Source organism: Mauremys reevesii, linkage group 6 (genome assembly GCF_016161935.1).
Source record: "Mauremys reevesii isolate NIE-2019 linkage group 6, ASM1616193v1, whole genome shotgun sequence".
Classification (NCBI taxonomy): domain Eukaryota; kingdom Metazoa; phylum Chordata; order Testudines; family Geoemydidae; genus Mauremys; species Mauremys reevesii.
Genome location: NC_052628.1, coordinates 108,582,443 through 108,602,454, shown reverse-complemented (window position 1 = coordinate 108,602,454; position 20,012 = coordinate 108,582,443). Strand labels below are relative to the sequence as shown.

Genomic DNA, 20,012 nt, shown 5'->3' with positions numbered 1-20,012 from the left:
ATGAATCTAGCTATAGACTTGCATTTATGATTCTTATTTGTTGACCCCCTTCCCCTAAGCTGTCTTCTTGCTCTTTTGGCCTTAAACTGTAAGTTCCACAGTGAAGTCTTCTTAAATAGCTAATGTAATGGGGGTTCTAATACTCATTGATGGACCTTTGTGAATTTATCTAATTCCTTTTTGAACTTGGTTTTACTGTTGTCCTTCATAACAATTAATGGCAATGAGTTCCACAAGTTGACTAAGTTGTGTGAAGAAATACTCCCTTTTGTTTGTTTTAAACCTGCTGCCTATAAATTTCATTGGGTAACCCTAGTTCGAACAAAAGGAGCTAGATAAATAGAAAATGAAACACTCCCAGACAAACTTCCTTAAATTTGTAAATATATATATCAGTTTAAAACAATATTTTTAGAATGTTGTGTTATAAAACAAGAACAATTTGAAAGACAATGTATGTAAAGTGAAAATAACCTTAACTCTGACCCTGTGTCTTGCTTATGTTAGAACAATTTACCCTTTCACATAATACTTCCTTATTCACTTTCTCCATATAATTCATGATTTTATAGACCTCTAGCCTATCGCCCTCCACACGTTGTCACTTTTCTAAGATGAACAGTCCCACTCTTTTCAATCTCTCCCTGTATGGCAACTGTTTTTTTGTTGCCTTTCATTTGGGACTGCAGTTTTCCATGCTTTGTCTCAACTAACATATAGTTTTAATGTTCAAAACTAATCAGTTTAGCCATTTTAAGTCATTGGAGTGTGTAGGGAAAACCCCCAAACTAAGATATATGGTCTGTGATATATTTAGGAAAAAAATTGTGCTCAGATTCTTTTCGAGATAACTGAAGCTAGACATTTTGAACCCGGCTTGTTATGTAGATCAGATTAAGATCTAAGGTCAATTCAATATAGGTTTAAAAAAAATGTTCAGTTGTTTTAGAGTTACAAGCACCTGATTTTCATTTATACTAAGGCTTCTTTACATGACTCTACTGTGCAAAAGGGAGTTAGTGTAAATGGAAATCAAGCACAAGAGTCTTTAAAGTAGACAATTTCTACTGCATAAACAGTAGAAAGTCTATCCATTTTTAATCATCCCAGTTCAGGATGCATTTGCTGACTATAAATATTAATAATTTAATAGTAAATCAATTCAGCAGTTGTAAGCTGAAACCGTATCTAGGAAACAAAGTAATTTTGAAGATAATCAATGTTATGAACGTGTGACACTGGAATATGAGTCCATGTCCATTTTAGAACACATTGTAATAAATTCACAAGTCCAGAAAATTTCAGGATGCCTTAGTTAAGGATGGATTTAGTTAAGACCAGTGGAGTCTGATGGCATCAAGCTAAATAAAGAATCATATAAGTTAGAGACAGGGAAAAAAAATCTCTCAGGTCTTCCAGTCCTCTCTACCAATGATGGATTGTTTACTCATTGGGTAGAAAATTATCTAGTGCCCCACTAGACACTTCAACTCCTCAGTTCAGTACCTTGCTATTAATCATTACATTTTTATGGTTTTTTTATCAAATTGTATTCTATATAACATATGAAAACTAATTAATATTTTAAAAAAATATTTTGTCAGTCGCAGTATCAAATGATTTACTAAAAGTATATACTGTAGCTACTGCCTTCCCTTCATCCACTTATTTTGTAAATCAATCCAAAAAAGCCATCATGTTCATCTGGCAGGATTTATTCTTGATAACTGTGACGCTTGTTGCTCATGGCACCACTACTCTGTATGTATCAAGGCCGACAAGACAAAACAAAGCTGGTGTTTTAGAATCTGATGAGCCAAACAAAAAAAAAAGAGAGGGAAGAAAATGTTGACAAAATGAATTACATTTTTGAAATATCATTAATTTTCCTTACTCTACAATGGTTCCCAGCAAAACTCTACCCCGAGATGGTTTGTGGCATACAAAGGGGGAGGAAAAGGGGGCAAGAGGTGCACACTAAAAACGGGTTTAGAATGGGGTGCTAATAAACTAACCATGGAGCGGTAACTGTCATTGGTTCCATATAGACGCACAAACAGAAAGTGCATGTGACGTACGCACACCAGCCATACTGAACATTCAGTTTGCCTCTGTCAACCAATTGTAAGGGTTAAGCCTAATAAATCATTTTTTTGCATTTTAGGAATGTTTTCCAATGTACACTTAGCCCAGACCAGCTCGGGTTTTTGATCTTGTTTAAAAAAGGCAGTATGCTGTGGTTGAATGTGATAGAAGGATATACAGCAGTCATCCCATGATTCACTGAACAAAAGAGTTAGCAGCAGCACTGAAAGGGCCAAACAGCCCAACGTGCCTGCTTCAAATGAACTCTGGAGAAATTATGATTACAATAAAGCCTCAGGTGCTGTACTTTTGACCTTATGCCAACAGTTGAAACTTGCTGTGAAATGGCTTGGCATTTCCTTAAACCTCAAGTGGGACTGTTAACAATAGATTGAAGTGCAGGTTTTCCTATTTGTAAGAAGGAACATGACAAAGAATGAAAATGGAAAGTAGAAATGTACTGTTGACTCACATCAACACCACCAAGCTTTGGATCACAGAAATATTCCCTAGCTTTTAATATTCCCCCAAATCCATCTTTCTGAAACCTTTTCCCTTAAAAAATGGATTAATTTGATTGCTCACTGAACTGGTGTTCTGCTGTGAATTAAGACACTGCCAATGCCTGTCTGAGTAAAAAAAAAAAAAAAAAAAAAAAGTGCATCAGTGGACCACTTGGAGCAAAAAAATTAAAAATAAGTCCTTTGTGTAATGGAAAAATAATGATTACTTTTATGTTGTGTATAGAACAGTCATGAAACTTCTTGGCAAAAATTAAAGTCTGCTATTCAGTGGAGGTATTTTGTTCCCAGCAGATCACCGCCAGAGATAATAAAGTATTAAAATAATAACACTGGTATGTTACCCTTTATATAGTTGAACACTTTCAGAAAGACCTCAAGCACTTTACAAATTACATGGGCCTGCTCCTGCAGTCCTCTTATAATCAAAACTCTTGGGCCCAGATCTTCCCCCACCTCACACACACATACCTGTGAGGGAGGGGGCAGTACCTAGGGTAGAAACACCCCCAGAAACTTTGAATGGAGAGACGGTGCTGCCTTACACAACGTCTCTCATCTCACAGTACCATGGAACTCCCCCCACATGAATTGGGAGGTGGTTGAGCTAGGAACTGGCCACACTCACAATGGGACTGGATGCTACTTCTAGTTTCATTTACTCCTTTAGGGTCCCCTTTGAAGACACAGGGGACATGACTCCACCAACTGCTACATGGATCTTCATGAAACCATGCCGTGGGGTGAGGAGGACCAGCAGGGCAGCAGAGGCTGCTCAAGATAATCCGTCATCCCAGACAAAACGTTAGTGTGCCAGCCCCTCTCCTTATAGGCCAAATTTGTGTGAGTAGCCTTGTGACCTGGCACACTGCATCATAAGGCTATTCCAAATTCGCCACTCCAGGCCAATGGGAGCCACTGGGAGCTGCAATTGGCCGAACCTGTGGACGCATAAGGTAAACAAACCACCCCGGCCCACCAGGGGCTTTCCCTGCAGAAGCGGCAGAACAAGTTTGGGAAACACTGCTGGATCTGACCATTTACACTAATCTTCTCTTCACTCACCATCAAAGTGCACCTCTTGCGTGGAACGTGGCGTGGAATGTGGCAGTTTAACTGTGCACACTCTATCTACAAAATAGTTTAGGACAGAAAAGGAAAAGTAACTTATCCAAATGAAAGTGAAAGGAGAATTTGGGAGAATAGTTTGACAAATTGAAATTTGGTCACAATAAGAAGGCGAGGGCCTCTACTCTTCCAAAAAGGCTTTTAAAAACCTGAATGTCTCCTAGTTTGTCCTTTAAGGAGTGCTTTGAAAAAGTTTTATGGCAAAGCATTTTGTGCTTCCAGTATTTTATATATACTCTACGTATAATGTTGAATTATAACTCCCCAGTAAGAGTCTATATGGGGAATCAACATGCGATACACTGATTTAGAGCAAGGAATAAAGCATTGTTAGGATAGTCCTTTTATTTAACGCACTGAAATAATTACGCATACTTTGGCTTTGTGAGTTTTATCAGATAAGCGCTGCAATCAATTAGCACTTTGGAGACTTTGCTGATTGAGATCTACCTCAACAGAATTAAAATGAATTAATCAAACTTTGCTTACACTTGCTAGACTCTTGAAATTTTGCTTTCTAAACTCATTCTGAATATGTCCCTTATTTCTGTCACATATCTCTCTGTAGGAGGAAGTAACTAATGTCTTAAAGAGTGCTGGACAGACAGGTGGATAGATATCCATGCTATGGGAACCTGTGCAGGGTAAAGTTGAACAAGAAAATCACAGGTAAAATTCTTCATATAGCGTATTAAGGGTAACAGTATCTTTTCCCCTATAAATATTTTCCTTTAACATAACTACTAAAAATGTAACAATACTTAAAATGCAAGGAATACCAATCTTAACACTGTCACTTTGAGCCCAAAGGCAAGAATTTTGAGTGAACTCAGATTAAATTTCTCAACAATTAGGATTGTGTAAATACTTGAAAAACAAGGTTCCATGATTATTCACTTCTGTAAAAGTTCTGAATTCTAATAATCTGTGTTTGGGGGGGGGTTGTTTGTTTGTTTGGTTGGTTTTTTGTTGGTATTTGCTCACCAAGAACAATCTATGAACAAATTTTCTGGAAGGAATTTTCTTGAACACACCATAATGTAAGCATGTTAGGGGATATTATCAGAAAGCTATTTTAAAGTCATAAATGCAAGTATTTGGAATTGAAACCTGTTTCACTTATCCTATCAGGATACAGACACATGCCAGGGGACCTATACATAATCAAAACTAACCAACACAGCTTGAATGTCAAATACTGAATGTTCACCAAAAAAAAAATAAAAAAAAAATACAGAGCACTGATGTCATTTAGTGATTGATTTCAAATGACAATCACATTCAGGAAACCAAACTACTCAAAGACAATTCATGAACAGAAGAACAAGCTAAATTGAATAATTATAGCAAATAACTTGCTGAAAATCATTTCTACAGGGAGACAACAATTGTTGGTAAAGTCAAAACATATTTGAAACCCTAGAACAAGTTTACACAGAAGTATAAAAATGTACATAGCATAAATGTACGTAGTATTTCAGAAAACATGTGACGAGACAAATATCCTTGCTTCAAAGGCCTTGTCTACACCACAGAATTGAACTTTCTCTACAAAAAACAGGTTTAACACTAATGCTTCACTGCATCCACATTAGCCATGCTAAACTGGGTTAAATTTTGTCCCATGTCCATACTAGCACTGTCCTAAAATCACTGTAGTTGTTTTATCCTCTGGGTATCTAGCTAACAATTTCTGACTCAAGCCCCAGAAGCAAGGCATTCTGGGAGCTTTGCAAGGTCAACCATGCACTGTGGGGGAGGAGTGGGGGCACCAGTTGAACCATTTAATCTCATTCTCATTCACATTGAGGCTAAACTGATTTAGATGGAGCTTTAAGTGTTCATTAAACCTGCTGAAAGGTAGTCTATTCTCACTGGTATTAGGCCAGCAGTAAACAATCTGGAGTACTTGTGCATGGATACCAAGTATTTGACAAATATTCTAGGAGGTTTAACCACATGAATTAATCTAGTGCAGTCCAGGTCAAAGAGATTACAGACTAAAGCCTACAATAGGGCAATTCTTACTGGTGTCTGGAGCAAAACCCTTGATCTGGTGACATACCAAAGGAAAGTGCGTTGCTGTAAGCCCTTCCTTACATCCACGTGCCAGTGCAGTTACATTGATGTAATCCTACCCAGGCACATTTCCCTAATGCAGACAGGGTGGTGGGATCTGATTCTATACTCCCTATTCAGCGCTTGAGCCAAAGCTCATGGATATTAATTGAAAGACTCCCATTGATATCAGTGGCCTTTGAATAAGGTCTTCATTGAGAGCACTCCCACGAAGCACATGACAGGATCTGACATTAGGACAGCAGGGCGCTAATGATAATTTTTCCCTTCAATATTTTCCTTACCATCCTCTTCTCTACACCCTTTCATTGTTTCGTTCATTCATCGCTTTCTTTTCCACAATTATTATAAAAAATATCCTTCTATCCATGCCAGGCTTGCTATCCACTCATTTCACATTGTTGGCCATCAAACTTCTTACTCTTTCTTTCACACTCACTTTTTCATTCCAGTGCTTTTAGCCCTTAATTTCATTGTGTTCTATCGTTAAGGTTATTTGTGTGGCTGGTACTGATAAGTCGACAAAGAGAAGCCTTCCTTAGATATTGAATATGTAATTTTTTATTCCAGACAAGAAACTAGCAGCCCCAAATGTAGTATTCTGTATCCATTTTACTTGATAAATCTTGGCATCAATATATCTGCAAAACTGTGCTGTTTCATTTGCCCATAACTTGTTCTTTTCAGTGTCTGAATAGCGTAGGATTGGGTGTTCTCTAGATAGTAATGATGCATCTTGTTTTATATGCCCATTGTGCAAGGCTGAACATACCTCAAATCACATGACAAAATAATTGGAGAAACAGAGCTCTCTTTAACAGGACCTGTATGAAGATACCAGTTTCCACTTTGCATGTACATGGAAACAGCATGAACAAGTTGGGATACAGATAAGATTTTTTTTTCATAAATCTCACTTTGGTCCACATTTATTTGGGGTTTCTGGCTGGTAAGTGCCACTACAGCAACACAAAGCAGCCACAAAGTTAACTTAGCTGGCAATTAAACTGGGTTTGCAGATGCTTTAAGTAGCTGGTGGAGCACAAAACAATTTGCATATACCAGTGAATCTGGCCCTGCTCAGGAGTTGTTTTTGGCAGCCTTCCAGAAGGGAAAATTCTCTAAACAGACAGATCCATGTATTCGCTGGGGATGGACCCAAGCAGCAAACTTCTCTTTGGGGTTCCAAAACCACTCCGGAGATCAAGAGTGTTCAGTGGGGCTTGGGCATAAGACTATAAGAATGGCCATACTGGGTCAGACCAAAGGTCCATCCAGCCCAGTGTCCTGTCTGCCAACAGTGGCCAATGCCAGGTGCCCCAGAGGGAGTGAATCTAACAGGCAATGATCAAGTGATCTCTCTCCTGCCATCCTTCTCCACCCTTTGAAAAACAGAGGCTAGGGACATCATTCCTTACCCATCCTGGCTAATAGCCATTAATAGACTTAACCTCCATGAATTTATCTAGTTCTATTTTAAACCCTGTTATAGTCCTAGCCTTCACAACCTCCTCCGGCAAGGAGTTCCACAAGTTGACTGTGTGCTGTGTGAAGAACTTCCTTTTATTTGTTTTAAACCTGCTGCCCATTAATTTCATTTGGTGGCCCCAGTTCTTATATTATGGGAACAAGTAAATAACTTTTCCTTATTCACTTTCTCCACACCACTCATGATTTTATATACCTCTATCATATCCCCCCTTAGTCTCCTCTTTTCCAAGCTGAAAAGTCCTAGCCTCTTTAATCGCTCCTCATATGGGACCCGTTCCAAACCCCTAATCATTTTAGTTGCCCTTCTCTGAACGTTTTCTAATGCCAGTATATCTTTTTTGAGATGAGGAGACCACATCTGTACGCAGTATTCAAGAAGTGGGTGTACCATGGATTTATATAAGGGAAAACAGATATTGTCCATCTTATTCTCTATCTCTTTTTTAATGATGCCTAACATCCTGTTTGCTTTTTTGACTGCCACTGCCACTGCACACTGCGTGGATGTCTTCAGAGAACTATCCACGATGACTCCAAGACCTCTTTCCTGATTACTTGTAGCTAAATTAGCCCTCACCATATTGTATATCTAGCTGGGGTTATTTTTTCCAATGTGCATTACTTTACATTTATCCACATTAAATTTCATGTGCCATTTTGTTGCCCAATCACTTAGTTTTGTGAGATCTTTTTAAAGTTCTTCACAGTCTGCTTTGGTCTTAACTATCTTGAGCAGTTTAGTATCATCTGCAAACTTTGCCACCTCACTGTTTACCCCTTTCTCCAGATCATTTATGAATAAATGGAATAGGATTCGTCCTAGGACTGACCCTTGGGAAACATCACTAGTTACCCCTCTCCATTCTGAAAATTTACCATTTATTCCTACCCTTTGTTCCCTGTCTTGTATCCAGTTCTCAGTCCATGAAAGGATCTTCCCTCTTATCCCACGACAAATTAATTTACTTAAGAGCCTTTGGTGAGGGACCTTGTAAAAGGCTTTCTAGAAATCTAAGTACACTCTGTCCACTGGATCCCTGTTGTCCACGTTTGTTGACCCCTTCAAAGAACTCTAATAGATTAGTAAGACATGATTTCCCTTTGCAGAAACCATGTTGACTTTTGCCCAACAATTTATGTTCTTCTATGTGTCTGACAATTTTATTCTTTATTATTGTTTCATCTAATTTGCCCAGTACTGACATTAGACTTACTGATCTGTAATTGCTGGGATCACCTCTAGAGCCCTTTTTAAATATTGCTGTTACATTAGCTATCTTCCAGTCATTGGGTACAGAAGCTGATTTAAAGGATGGGTTACAATCCGTAGTAGTTAGTTCTGCAACTTCACATTTGAGTTCTTTCAGAACTCTTGGGTGAATGCCATCTGGTCCCGGTGACTTGTTACTGTTACGTTTATCAATGAATTCCAAAACCTCCTCTAATGACACTTCAATCTGTGACAATTCCTCAGATTTGTCACCAACAAAGGACAGCTCAGGTTTGGGAATCTCCCTAACATCCTCAGCCATGAAGACTGAAGCAAAGAATTAAGTTAGTTTCTCTGCAATGACTTTATCATCTTTAAATGCTCCTTTTGTATCCTGATCGTCCAGGGGCCCCACTAGTTGTTTAGCAGGCTTCCTGCTTCTGATGTACTTAAAAACATTTTGTTATTACCTTTGGAGTTGTTGGCCAGCCATTCTTCAAACTCCTCTTTGGCTTTTCTTTTACATTTTTACACTTAATTTGGCAGTGTTTATGCTCCTTTCTATTAACCTCACTAGGATTTGACTTCCACTTTTTAAAAGATGCCTTTATCTCTCACTGCTTCTTTATTCTTTAATTCTTACTGACTTCAGTGGAAACAGAACTGGGACCATTGATTATAGAAATCATTAACAAGTAAGAGACTTGTGCCTAGGGTTGCCAACTGTCTAATCACACAAACCCAAACACCCTTGCCCCACCCCTGCCCTGCCGCTTCTCAGAGGCCCTGCCTGTCCCACTCCTTCTCTGAGGCCCCAACCCACTCACTCAATCCCCTGTCCCTCTGTCGCTTGCTCTCCCTCACCCTCATTCACTTTCACCGGGCTGATGTAAGGGGTTGGGGGTGGGCTGGGCGGTGGAGCTGAGGGGTTCAGAGTGTGGGAGAGGGCTCCGGACTGAGCCTGGGGTAGGAGGTTGTGGAGCACAAGGGGGTGAGGGATTCAGGATCTGGGAGGGAGTTTGGGTGCAGGAGGGGGTTCTGGGCTGGGGTAGGGGGTTAGGGGGAAGGAGGGGGTGTGGGGTGCAGGCCCGACCTGGGAGGCACTTACCTCGGGCAGCCCCCAGTCAGAGGCACAGCAGTCCCCGGCCAATGGGAGCTGTGGAGTTAGTGCTGGAGGCAGGGGCAGTGCGTGGAGACCCCTGCCCACTCCAGTGACCACAGGGATGTGCCAGCCACTTCTGGGAGCAGCACACGGCCAGGGCAGGCAGGAAGCCTGCCTTAGCTCCACTGCGCCGCCAGAGTTTCAGTACATAAAATCTCCCGGTTTGGCTTCAGTAGCCTCCAGGAGATAGGGTCTGATTCCAGGAGACTGCCAGCGAAACCAGGAGGGTTTGCTACTTGTGGGAAAGTGTTCCACCCCAACCCACCCCTTCCTGGCTGGCGGTGGTGCTGCAGCAACTTTTGCCTCATTTTCCTCCTACAGTCGCTTGACCTTCTCCAGCTCTAAGAATGTCCTGGCCCTCCAGCCAGACTACTTTACAGAGTCATTTACCACAGTCCAAAAGGAACATAAATAAAACAAAACCTTCAGCCTTCCTTACAGGCATGTCTCATCCATATGACTTTCTCAGGTCCTGTGTCTTCAACAACCCCGCTGCCCAGGGATTAGCACACTCCTCCCCTCACTCCAGAGTTGAGCCAGGCTACAGCTCCTCAGATCCCTGTCTCCAGTCACTCTTCCAGCTCACCCCTGGAGTAGCCTGCCTGCTCTTCTCTGTTTTCTTCTTCTCAGCCTTCTTTCAGGCTGCTTCCCAAGAAGAGAGAACTTTCTTTTCCTTTCCTTTTTGGTCCAGTCTGGTCTGGTCTGGTCCTGTCCACCCCTGCCCCAGCTGGGCTCATCTAGCTCTTTACAGAAATAAGCCCTGCTCTCTCCCAGGTAGGCTTTATTTATAACTAAAGGTAATAATTGGAGATATACCAATCCCCTAGAACTGGAAGGGACCTTGAAAGGTCATCAAGTCCAGTCCCCTGCCTTCACTAGCAGGACCAATTTTTGCCCCAGATCCCTAAGTGGCCCCCTCAAGGATTGAACTCAGAACCCTGGGTTTAGCAGGCCAATGCTCAAACCACTGAGCTATCCCTCCCCCCCAGGCCAGGCCCGGCCCGGCCCGGCCTGGCCTGGCCCACCTTCCTGGTGCAAGCAGGCAGGTTAATTAGCCTCTTAGCCCCATATTAATCCCTTTCCCAGCACATGTGGGATGAACACTCCATTACAAGACCAAAAACATTGTGCCAACTTACATTGTGAGCCTAAAGGCCCATGTAACACATCCATTTGTGAATTGTCAGCAGGGCCTGAGCCCAGAACCTTCAGCACTGTAGCACAGACCTCTACCACTAGAGCAAAACGAGAAAATCCATTAAGTGGCAGCACTAGTGGGTTATTATCCTCAGGTGCACCACATACTTTGTCAACGTTACCCATTCTCCCACTGAAGTTAAATGACTTCCATTTACCATTTGTACAAAGTTTAAATGTTACCAATGAGATACTATTTCTTTAACAGACACTCAAACACATTTACTGATAACTTTTCTAGCCATAAAATGAAAAAAGTATATTATAGCATAGTTTGAAATTAACCTTTAATGCCACAGCAGATTGATATAATTTTTCATTGAATCCTCTTGGTTAACATTTTCTTTTAAGGAAAATGGGTAGAATTAAAATGTTTGAAACCCATTTTTTCTTGTAAATCTGTTAGTTGAAATAAAGGCAGCACACTACATATTCATTTTTACAGTTCCACCTTAAAGTAAAGCAAAAAATGGAGTAAGTATACTGAATAATTATGCTGAAATGTAAAAAATATTATTGTGGTAAAAATGTATTATTATTATTTACAGGCATGATTTCTTAAATTATCAGACTGATGTTTCCTTATTATGACATATTACATTTTTGATAAACCAATGACCTTTTAGGTGCATCTAGGTTATAAATTACTTTTGGGAATTTTGACACCAATTAATTATGGGAATAGTCTACCCTCATTCTCCTACTGATTTCAGTGACAATTACACATACAGCGAGATTGTTCCTGCGATCCGGACACAAACAAAACTCCTACTGAAGTCAATGAGAGTTTTCCCAGAGTCAGGAGTACAAGATCAGACCCAGTGCATCCAGTAGTGGGTGGAGTGCTCCCATCACATTAACATAGATCATTTTTAGAATTATTTTCTACTACATTTTTGTCATTTCCATTTCTGAATAAAGCCTAAAAGAATAATTCCTTCGTCTCTTTGGAAATGTTCATCTGGGAAATAGAATTGTAAGTAGGTAATGGTCTTATTTTTCCTCTTGCTATAGGGCATTTTTTTAAATTCTAAAATACCAAGTCAATGGTCAGCTCTGTGGGGGCCTCTATATTTATGGAATATGTTAAGATTAATAGAATATTACAATAATTTGTTGTCCTTTGTGGAGAAAGGTGTGCTGCTGTTCCTAGAAAGAAAGAAATAATTGGTACATAGCTTGAAGAGTCAACGTCTGAACTTAATGGAGCATAAAGAGGGTGGTATTTCTCATGAATGAGGCATATTATCCACTTAAACAGCTTTCAGTCTTGCACATAAATTAGGCATTAGACAAGCCTTAGCAGAAGAAAAGGCACATGGTAATGAATGAACATGCTTACATAATCCCAGCAAGGAAATACACATAATTTTGGACGAAAAAGCAACAACAACAACTACTACCCCCATCCCCGTAAAACTATGGGACAAAACCTGACTTTAATTATTGACTTCCCCATATTGTTGCTCTGTTTTGCGTGTCCATTCATTATGCAATGTAGATACTGTAATTGTTTTATAGGGTGCCTATCATAAATGAACTGCATACACTGCAAGTGAGATACTTTATATCCCACTTATACAGCATGCTCTTTGGCCTTCTAGTTATACTTAGCATAAACGTAGGTAGACCACACTGTCTTTATAAAAACAGTTTTTTTAAAGAGACTTATGTGTTACACAGAAGGGCATGTGTTAAATTGACTCCTGATGCTACAAATCAACATGATATAATATTTTCTAGAGAAAAAATATTGGGATAATTTCCATCTTTGCAAATGTTGCCACCTTCATTTTTGTTATTTCACCCTGGCCTTTGTTCAAGAGGTTGTAGACTGAAAGCCCTTGCAGAATCTACAGCCTTGTGACCCTATTTGTCTAGGATCTCTTCTAGCCACTTTCAGCATGCATCAGGCACTCAATGCCTTGGCTCTCAGAGCCACATTTGTGCCTTGATATGGGAAACCTGGGAGTGGTGTTGGGAAAGAACCATATGGGGAGGGCAGGATGGCTGTGCCACCATGTGTTCTGCAGCACTCCTTACTTCCACTCCAAAATGAGTGTTGGGTGCCTCTGGCCTGCCCACATCAATCAAACGATCCATCGATGTAGAGTACTAGAGGCCACATTGGCCATGCCTGCCTAATGCTTGCAATACTTATAAAAGTGTTCATGAATGATACTATTTTTCCAGTAGATTTCTGTTCCTGAAATCACTGTGTGCTCTCTGGAAGGCCATGCTAGACTGCATTCATCTTGAGACATCACACAGGTAATGCTCTTATGATCCCTGTTCACAACACAATGTTCAGTGGAGTTGATCCAAAATTGGATCAAAAGTTGATCTATCTCATTGGAAATTCTGATATTTCCACATGAATTCCAAAATAATCAGATTAGGCCCAAATAAAGACTGGGATTGGTTGGGTCATTACAAAACCTAAACTTAATTTCCCCAATACTAATTTCCCCCTACTGTTACTCACACCTTCTTGTCAACTGTCTGTAATCCTGCCATGGTATCCTGCTGTTAAATGATTTATCTCATTAGACTGACTTCACACTTGATAAGGCAACCCCTTGCTCCTGTATTTTTCACTTCATGCATCTGATGAAGTAGGTTCTAGCCCACGAAAGCTTATGCCCAAATAAATTTGTTAGTCTCTAAGGTGCCAGAAGGACTCCTCGCTGATACAGACTAACACGGCTACCACTCTGAAACCAATCACAGTTGGAACTTTTAGGCATTATCATAACACAAATAGCAAACATAAGCTTAATCAAATGTTAACATTTTCTGTACATATTACTGATATGTCTAGTATCTGCTAAATTGGCTAGCTTGGTTAATTATAGTAACTAAAATTAACCAATTTAACAGAGATTCTGATGAGAGGGACCTTGGTTAAGTGGGGATTGGATAGAGAGAATTACTGTGGCTGCTATTTATAACATGGCCATATCCCTCTAACAAAATTATTTTCAAAAACTAGGAAATCTAATCATGAATATGAGAGAAAATGAAAAAAATGAAAGAGAAGGAACCATCCCCTTTGACAATTTGCCAGCCTGAGAATGAGCCGTGAGTCAGCCACGTGATGTATAAGATACCAACATCTCAACACATAAAAGTCATTACGGATGAAAAATAATGTTTCTTTTATCTGAATGATAATGTTTACTCAAATTAATATTTATATAGGCATCCTCACTTCTAGCACTTTTGCTGATTTATTGTTTGTTTATAGGGCAGTTTTGCCCCTGATTGAAAAAGGGCTGCACAAAGGGGACTTCCACTGTCTTTACTTGCTTGACTGAGGTATTGATGTATATAGACCAAATTCTGCTCTTATTTTAACCCCATAGTCCTGTTGACCTGAACATGGTCCTGAAGGTGTACACACCGCAAAATCTGGGCAAAGAGTAGAGGCTAGAGCCCTGTACATTGTGAAGACTCTGAAAACAAAACCTGTATTAAACATGCAATTATGCTGAAGCTGGTTGGAATGGCAGTCTGGCTTGCCAATGAGCACTACACAGGTGCTAAGAAACCTGGTGGGGGGCTTTAGCTCCAGTGACCAAGCCCCTCTTCTCTGCCCCTAAATCTGGATGCTGGCACTGGACTAACACATGTTAGTCACTTTTGCATAGCTCTAAAGAGTTCTCCTGGGTACTAAGCCGTGCTGCTCGGATCTGCCCTGTGCACCTGGGATTGGCCAGGGAACTTCAGATCACATTGCTACAGTTTTGCTCCCCACCCACTGAGCATCTGGCAAGCAAACTCAAAATGTAGCCCTTGAGATACCAATGAGATAATTGCCCTTATATAAATCCATGGTACGCCCACATCTCGAATACTGTGTACAGATGTGGTCTCCTCACCTCAAAAAAGATATTCTAGCACTAGAAAAGGTTCAGAAAAGAGCAAATTAGGGGTTTAGAAAGATTAAAGAGGCTAGGACTCTTCAGTTTGGAAAAGAGAAGACTAAGGGGGACATGATAGAGGTATATAAAATCATGTGATGTTGAGAAAGTGGATTCACATATTAATAGGCAGCAGGTTTAAAACAAATAAAAGTTCTTGACTATAACAATGTTTAAAGGGGACTGGATAAATTCATGGTGGCTAAGTCCATAAATGGCTATTAGCCAGGATGGGTAAGAATGGTGTCCCTAGCCTCTGTTCAGAGGATGGAGATGGATGGAGAGATCATTTGATCATTGCCTGTTAGGTTCACTCCCTCAGGGGCACCTGGCATTGGCCACTGTCGGTAGACAGATACTGGGCTAGATGGACCTTTGGTCTGACCCGGTACGGCCTTTCTTATGTTCTTATGTTCTTATGTTCTTATGCTTATAGCATGCCAAAATGGGGGAAACAGAGCCGCACAACAGGCCATTAAAACTGTTCCAACTGCAATGCCTGCAACAAAGGACATTACTGACATTAGAATGTAATTCTTAATTCAGTGATTTCTGTTACTCAATAACTGTTTGAACATCAATGATTCAATAGGGGGCACTCTTCCCTTTGAGTCCGTACTGAGCCAGTGCCTCAGCAAGGTGTTAGAGGCACTGACAAAGATGCAGTGTTTTGGATGAGATAAAACCTGAGGTTCTAGTAGTCTCTAAGGAGCCTCTGGCACTTTTTGAAAGCGGCAGGAGTGAATTACTGAGTTTGAGAGTAAATGAACAAGGCAAAACTGGCAAGATTTTAAGGGAAACCACTATAATTTTCTCCTTTATTTTGTCAATTGGATTTGAGTTTCAGTTGTTTCAGAATATACTATTAAATATAACATAGTGTACATTTTGCAAACATAACATTTTAGTAATACAAGCTTTTAACCAAGAATCTAATATTAAATCTTTGTTGAGAGTTGGGCAGAGACCAACAGTACATTGTGCAGTTTATTAAGTATGTGCTTTAGTGCTTTAGATTTAGCAAGATTTTAGTATGTGGGCAGATACAGTACATTAGATAAATACCCTGAGTAGAAGAGATTAACATGTAGCTGTAGTATGGAGGGCTGTGTGTTTTGGTATTTGTGACATAATAGTTCTATGTGGTTATGTTATGTTAACTTTAAAGGTTTAGTTTTTAACCTGGATGTTTACAATTAGGAGAAACTGAATTAATTATCTGTGCAACATGAGGGTAAAAAGCAGAGCATGAACTGAGAAGAGGTCTTGAAAGATAACTGTTTAGTAGATACTTGGAATCACGGGTTCAGTTACCCTTTACTTGCTTACAGAGGTCATGGGAGTTCAGGCTAATTCCAATGGCAGCAGGTGTTTAGCATCTTTGTAAATCAGACTACATATTGAGGTGCCTAACTTATTTAAGTACACAAATTCCAAAAGGTTGGTCATAAAGCATTCAGGATTTGGAGCTGATCAGCATTGAAGAGGAGGAGGATTCAAGAACTGGAGAACTCTAACTGGAAGGATCCAGAATTGGATGGATTCAAAATTTAGGAGATTCAAGACAAAAGTGTTATGGAGCTACACCAATTTACAATAGCTGACAATCTGACCCACACTGACTGAAAGGGACTGAGAAAACACTAAAGAATCTTGATGTGGCTTCAGAGCCTTTCCTGAAGCTCAGGAGAATAGAATTGCAGATGTTTACTGCATCAACCTGGAGAACTGGTTATATCTACCAAAACCTGCTCCATATTGCAAAGCGATGTACATTGGACTAGAACTTTCAAAGGTTTTTTTCAGACAAAACCCAGGATGATTGTGTTTTGATCCAGTTAAACTGCAGGTGGATGTACAAGATCCTGTGATAATTTCATGTTTTTCAAGTGTAAACCATTTGTAAAATTAATTGCTCATCATCCCAAATTAAACCTGAGACAACATAAAATATAAAGGCAAACATTTAAAAACCTATTTAACAAACTCCTTGATATAAACAACACACCATAAACTCAGAGGCCTTTACCTAATTACTGATGACATTGCTGGGGACAGAAAGCCAATGGGGTTGAAATGTAGGTACTGTATCATTCTCAACTTTAAACATAGCGAAATATAATCAATTAAAATGACTATTTATAATATAATATTCTTCTGCTAAGAAGAACATACAAAATGCCAGTAAAGATGATTAACACACACAAAAGAGTGAAGGATCAGAGAAAAACAATCAAAGCTGCAAACAGATGCATGCATGGTAAATCATCAAAACACATACATGCAGAGGAATGGCAGGATGTAGAGGAAGTGGGGTCTAGTGGATAAGCACTGGCCTGGGAATCAGGAGACCAGCGTTGTGTCCCCAGATCTACCACTGAGCTGTTATGTGACCTTACACACGTCACTTTGTTCCCCTTCCCACCCTTTGCCTCTCTTACTTATTTAGACTGTAAACTTTGCGGAGCAGAGATTGTTTCTTACTGTGTGCTTGTACAATGTGCCTTACGTGATGGGTTTCCCCAATCTTGGTTGGGACACTACATCAACACAAACAATCAACAGCAACAACAAAATACATGCTGGAGAGAGCTTGGCTAGGGCCAAACATGGAACCCTGCACAAATTGTCCCTTACCCACATGGCTACCGAAGGTGATACTCAGTCTTTCCTACTCTTTCAAAAATTCTGCAGCCTGTCACTCAGTATATACACTTAAAGAAGGGAGCAGCTATGCACACTTCTCTGACAGTTAAAGCCTGTGCTCCATTTAGAATCTAAGTGCAATGATTAATATGTCATGCACTTTCTTTTGTTTAAGAAATCATAGATGATCTAATTAAGCCAGTCTAAGCAACAACAACAACAAACCAATGGTACATTAACACATTTCCTGGAGAGTATGCATCACATTCTGACATCAAATGCAATAACCAATCAGGCAGAGGTAGATCACTCATCATATCTTCCACAACACATTTAGCGTCTTGTTTGTTTGTTTTTTAATTTTGCATTTTTAAAGCATCTTCCTTCTGAGGAAGATGCACACTTTATGAACAGCAATCAATTTATCCTCACAACCACCTGGTGACATAGGCAAGGATTTTTATCCCCTGTTTTACTGATGAGGAAGCTCAGGGCCAACTTTAAGTGTCTTTCTGGAAGTCACACAGAAAGTTTGTGACAGAGATGGGAATAGAACTTAGAGGCCAAATTCAGGGATGAGTGAGTTTAGAGTAAACGTATGGTATAATTTATATCACCTTCTAGAACCAATGGTGTATCCCATAGCTTCTTAAACTCCCTCTAGACTCAGACCCATCTACCAGTATGTACTGTATCTTACTCCCTCCCCAACTCATTACCTACTCCTACTGCCTCTGAATTCCACGCACTTAATCTGAGTCCAAGGCACTGCATACGCCAACAGACCAGAAGAGAGAAGTACAAGAGGAACAACTAGCAAGTGAATGAAAAAGTATGAGTCGGTTAAAATAGATACCATCCTACTTGAATTCAGGCTCTGTCTGCCTTAAGAAAACTCACACTCACGTAAATCCTGTTTGCTGTGGGTGCAGTGAGCTAACATGAGGGGTGCCTATTGATGTAAATTTCCCAGATTTACATGATCAGACTTCCTTATATTCACAAAATCAGTGTAAACAGATTTAAGGGATTCTGAAATGCAAGGGATTCTAATTGAATCAGGAATTTTTTGTTGAAGTAATTTTCAAGTGGAAAATGCTTTTTTTCACAAAATCTCATGGGAAAATTTCAATTTTGCTGAAAATTTTTGTTTTTCCAAACAAAAAATCAAAATGACAGCTCCCAGGTTGCCTACCTGGTCAGTTTCACTTTCTGCTTGCAGGAAGATAATAAAATGGACAAAAGCCTTCAAGGCAGGCAGATGGGGAACCAGAGACAGACATCCTAGAGAAGTCAGAGGCTGAGCTCCCCAGCTCTGCACCCGCCTCTCTTGCAGGGAGCAACTGAAATTGACAAAAAGCCTTTCAGGCAGGCAGCTGGGGAGCTGTGAACTTCCTGAAATGAATTTTTTTCTGGAAATCCATTTGTGATTATGACTTTTTGTCCTGATTTAGGCTGGAAAATATTTCAAAAGCTTCCCCTCCCCTCCCCCCACAGGCATGAATTTCCATCTTCCAGCCAGCTACAGAGTCTAACTTATCCTACCTTACATATCACCTCTGCATTTGCAGCATTTTGCAGGATTGAGTCCTTAATGAGCTTTCCAAAGCCACAATTATGCTTACTAGAAATGAACAGGTGAACTCCAGTCATCAGCTCATTTAAGACAATGTGAAATCACTTTGCCTCTGGGGAATCAACCTTCTAAGACATCCTCTGGGCTGCACATTCTTCTCTGGGTTTCTGAGACACACTTGGCTGTGGTTGTACAGCTAGCCTGTAATACCGAGTACTCCCTGACCCTTTGCATACTATCTCCCAAGCGTCAGGATGCCCAGTTGCTACACGGTTCTGCTTGGCTGATGGGGAATAGCTTCCAGAAGGTATAGCTTGACACACGTTGCAATCAGCTTTTATTGTATTCATCCCAGAGTGAGTAAAAACATTCAAACCGGTACTGAACTTTTTTTTGCTCGTCCTCTCCCAGAGTAAAAATCAAGACCTTCAAGCCAAGATCAGCCTGATCAGTTTCTCATGGCTTAAAAGCAGCAAATTGCAGGCTGAAGGTAACTGGGTGTGATATGTCACAACCAGATTATCGGGCTTAATGTGGTGCTCAATCGCCACACCTCACTTTGCCTCAGAAGCCCCAGTTCTGAGTGTTTATTTTCATTTGGTGTTTTTTAAATCCAAGTAACTTCACTGTCAATAGCTTCATGTACAAATCAAACAGGAACTGGGTACTGGACCCATTAATACTTAGACATTTTCTATGTGCATCTGTTAAACATAATACAGTGGCTCTTCACAACCCTCAGCCCCAGTTACAGTGCAGTTTTCACTGAAGCTCCTCCATAAAGGCAGAGGATATTTTAACAAATTAAGGTCCCAATCCTATTTCCCTTACATTGAGCAGCACACTACTCAGCATGGGTGAGGGTAGCAGAATCAGGCTCCAAGTATTTCAGATTAACACCAGGGGGTCTATTCTTACAGTCTTTAGTCACACAATCAAAGCCAGCAGCATAAGGTCTATTCAACAAGCAGCTCTGGGCTGTGTTTTGAAAACC

The 20,012-nt window shown here is 40.2% G+C and overlaps 1 long non-coding RNA gene across 1 annotated transcript; it reads left to right on the top strand.

Moving 5' to 3' along the window:
* Positions 1 to 4,302: 4,302 nt before the first annotated feature.
* On the top strand, positions 4,303 to 13,995 carry LOC120407387. The gene is made up of 3 exons (XR_005599931.1): positions 4,303 to 4,403; positions 13,070 to 13,144; positions 13,866 to 13,995. It is a non-coding gene; the product is annotated as an uncharacterized LOC120407387 (long non-coding RNA).
* Positions 13,996 to 20,012: the final 6,017 nt, after the last annotated feature.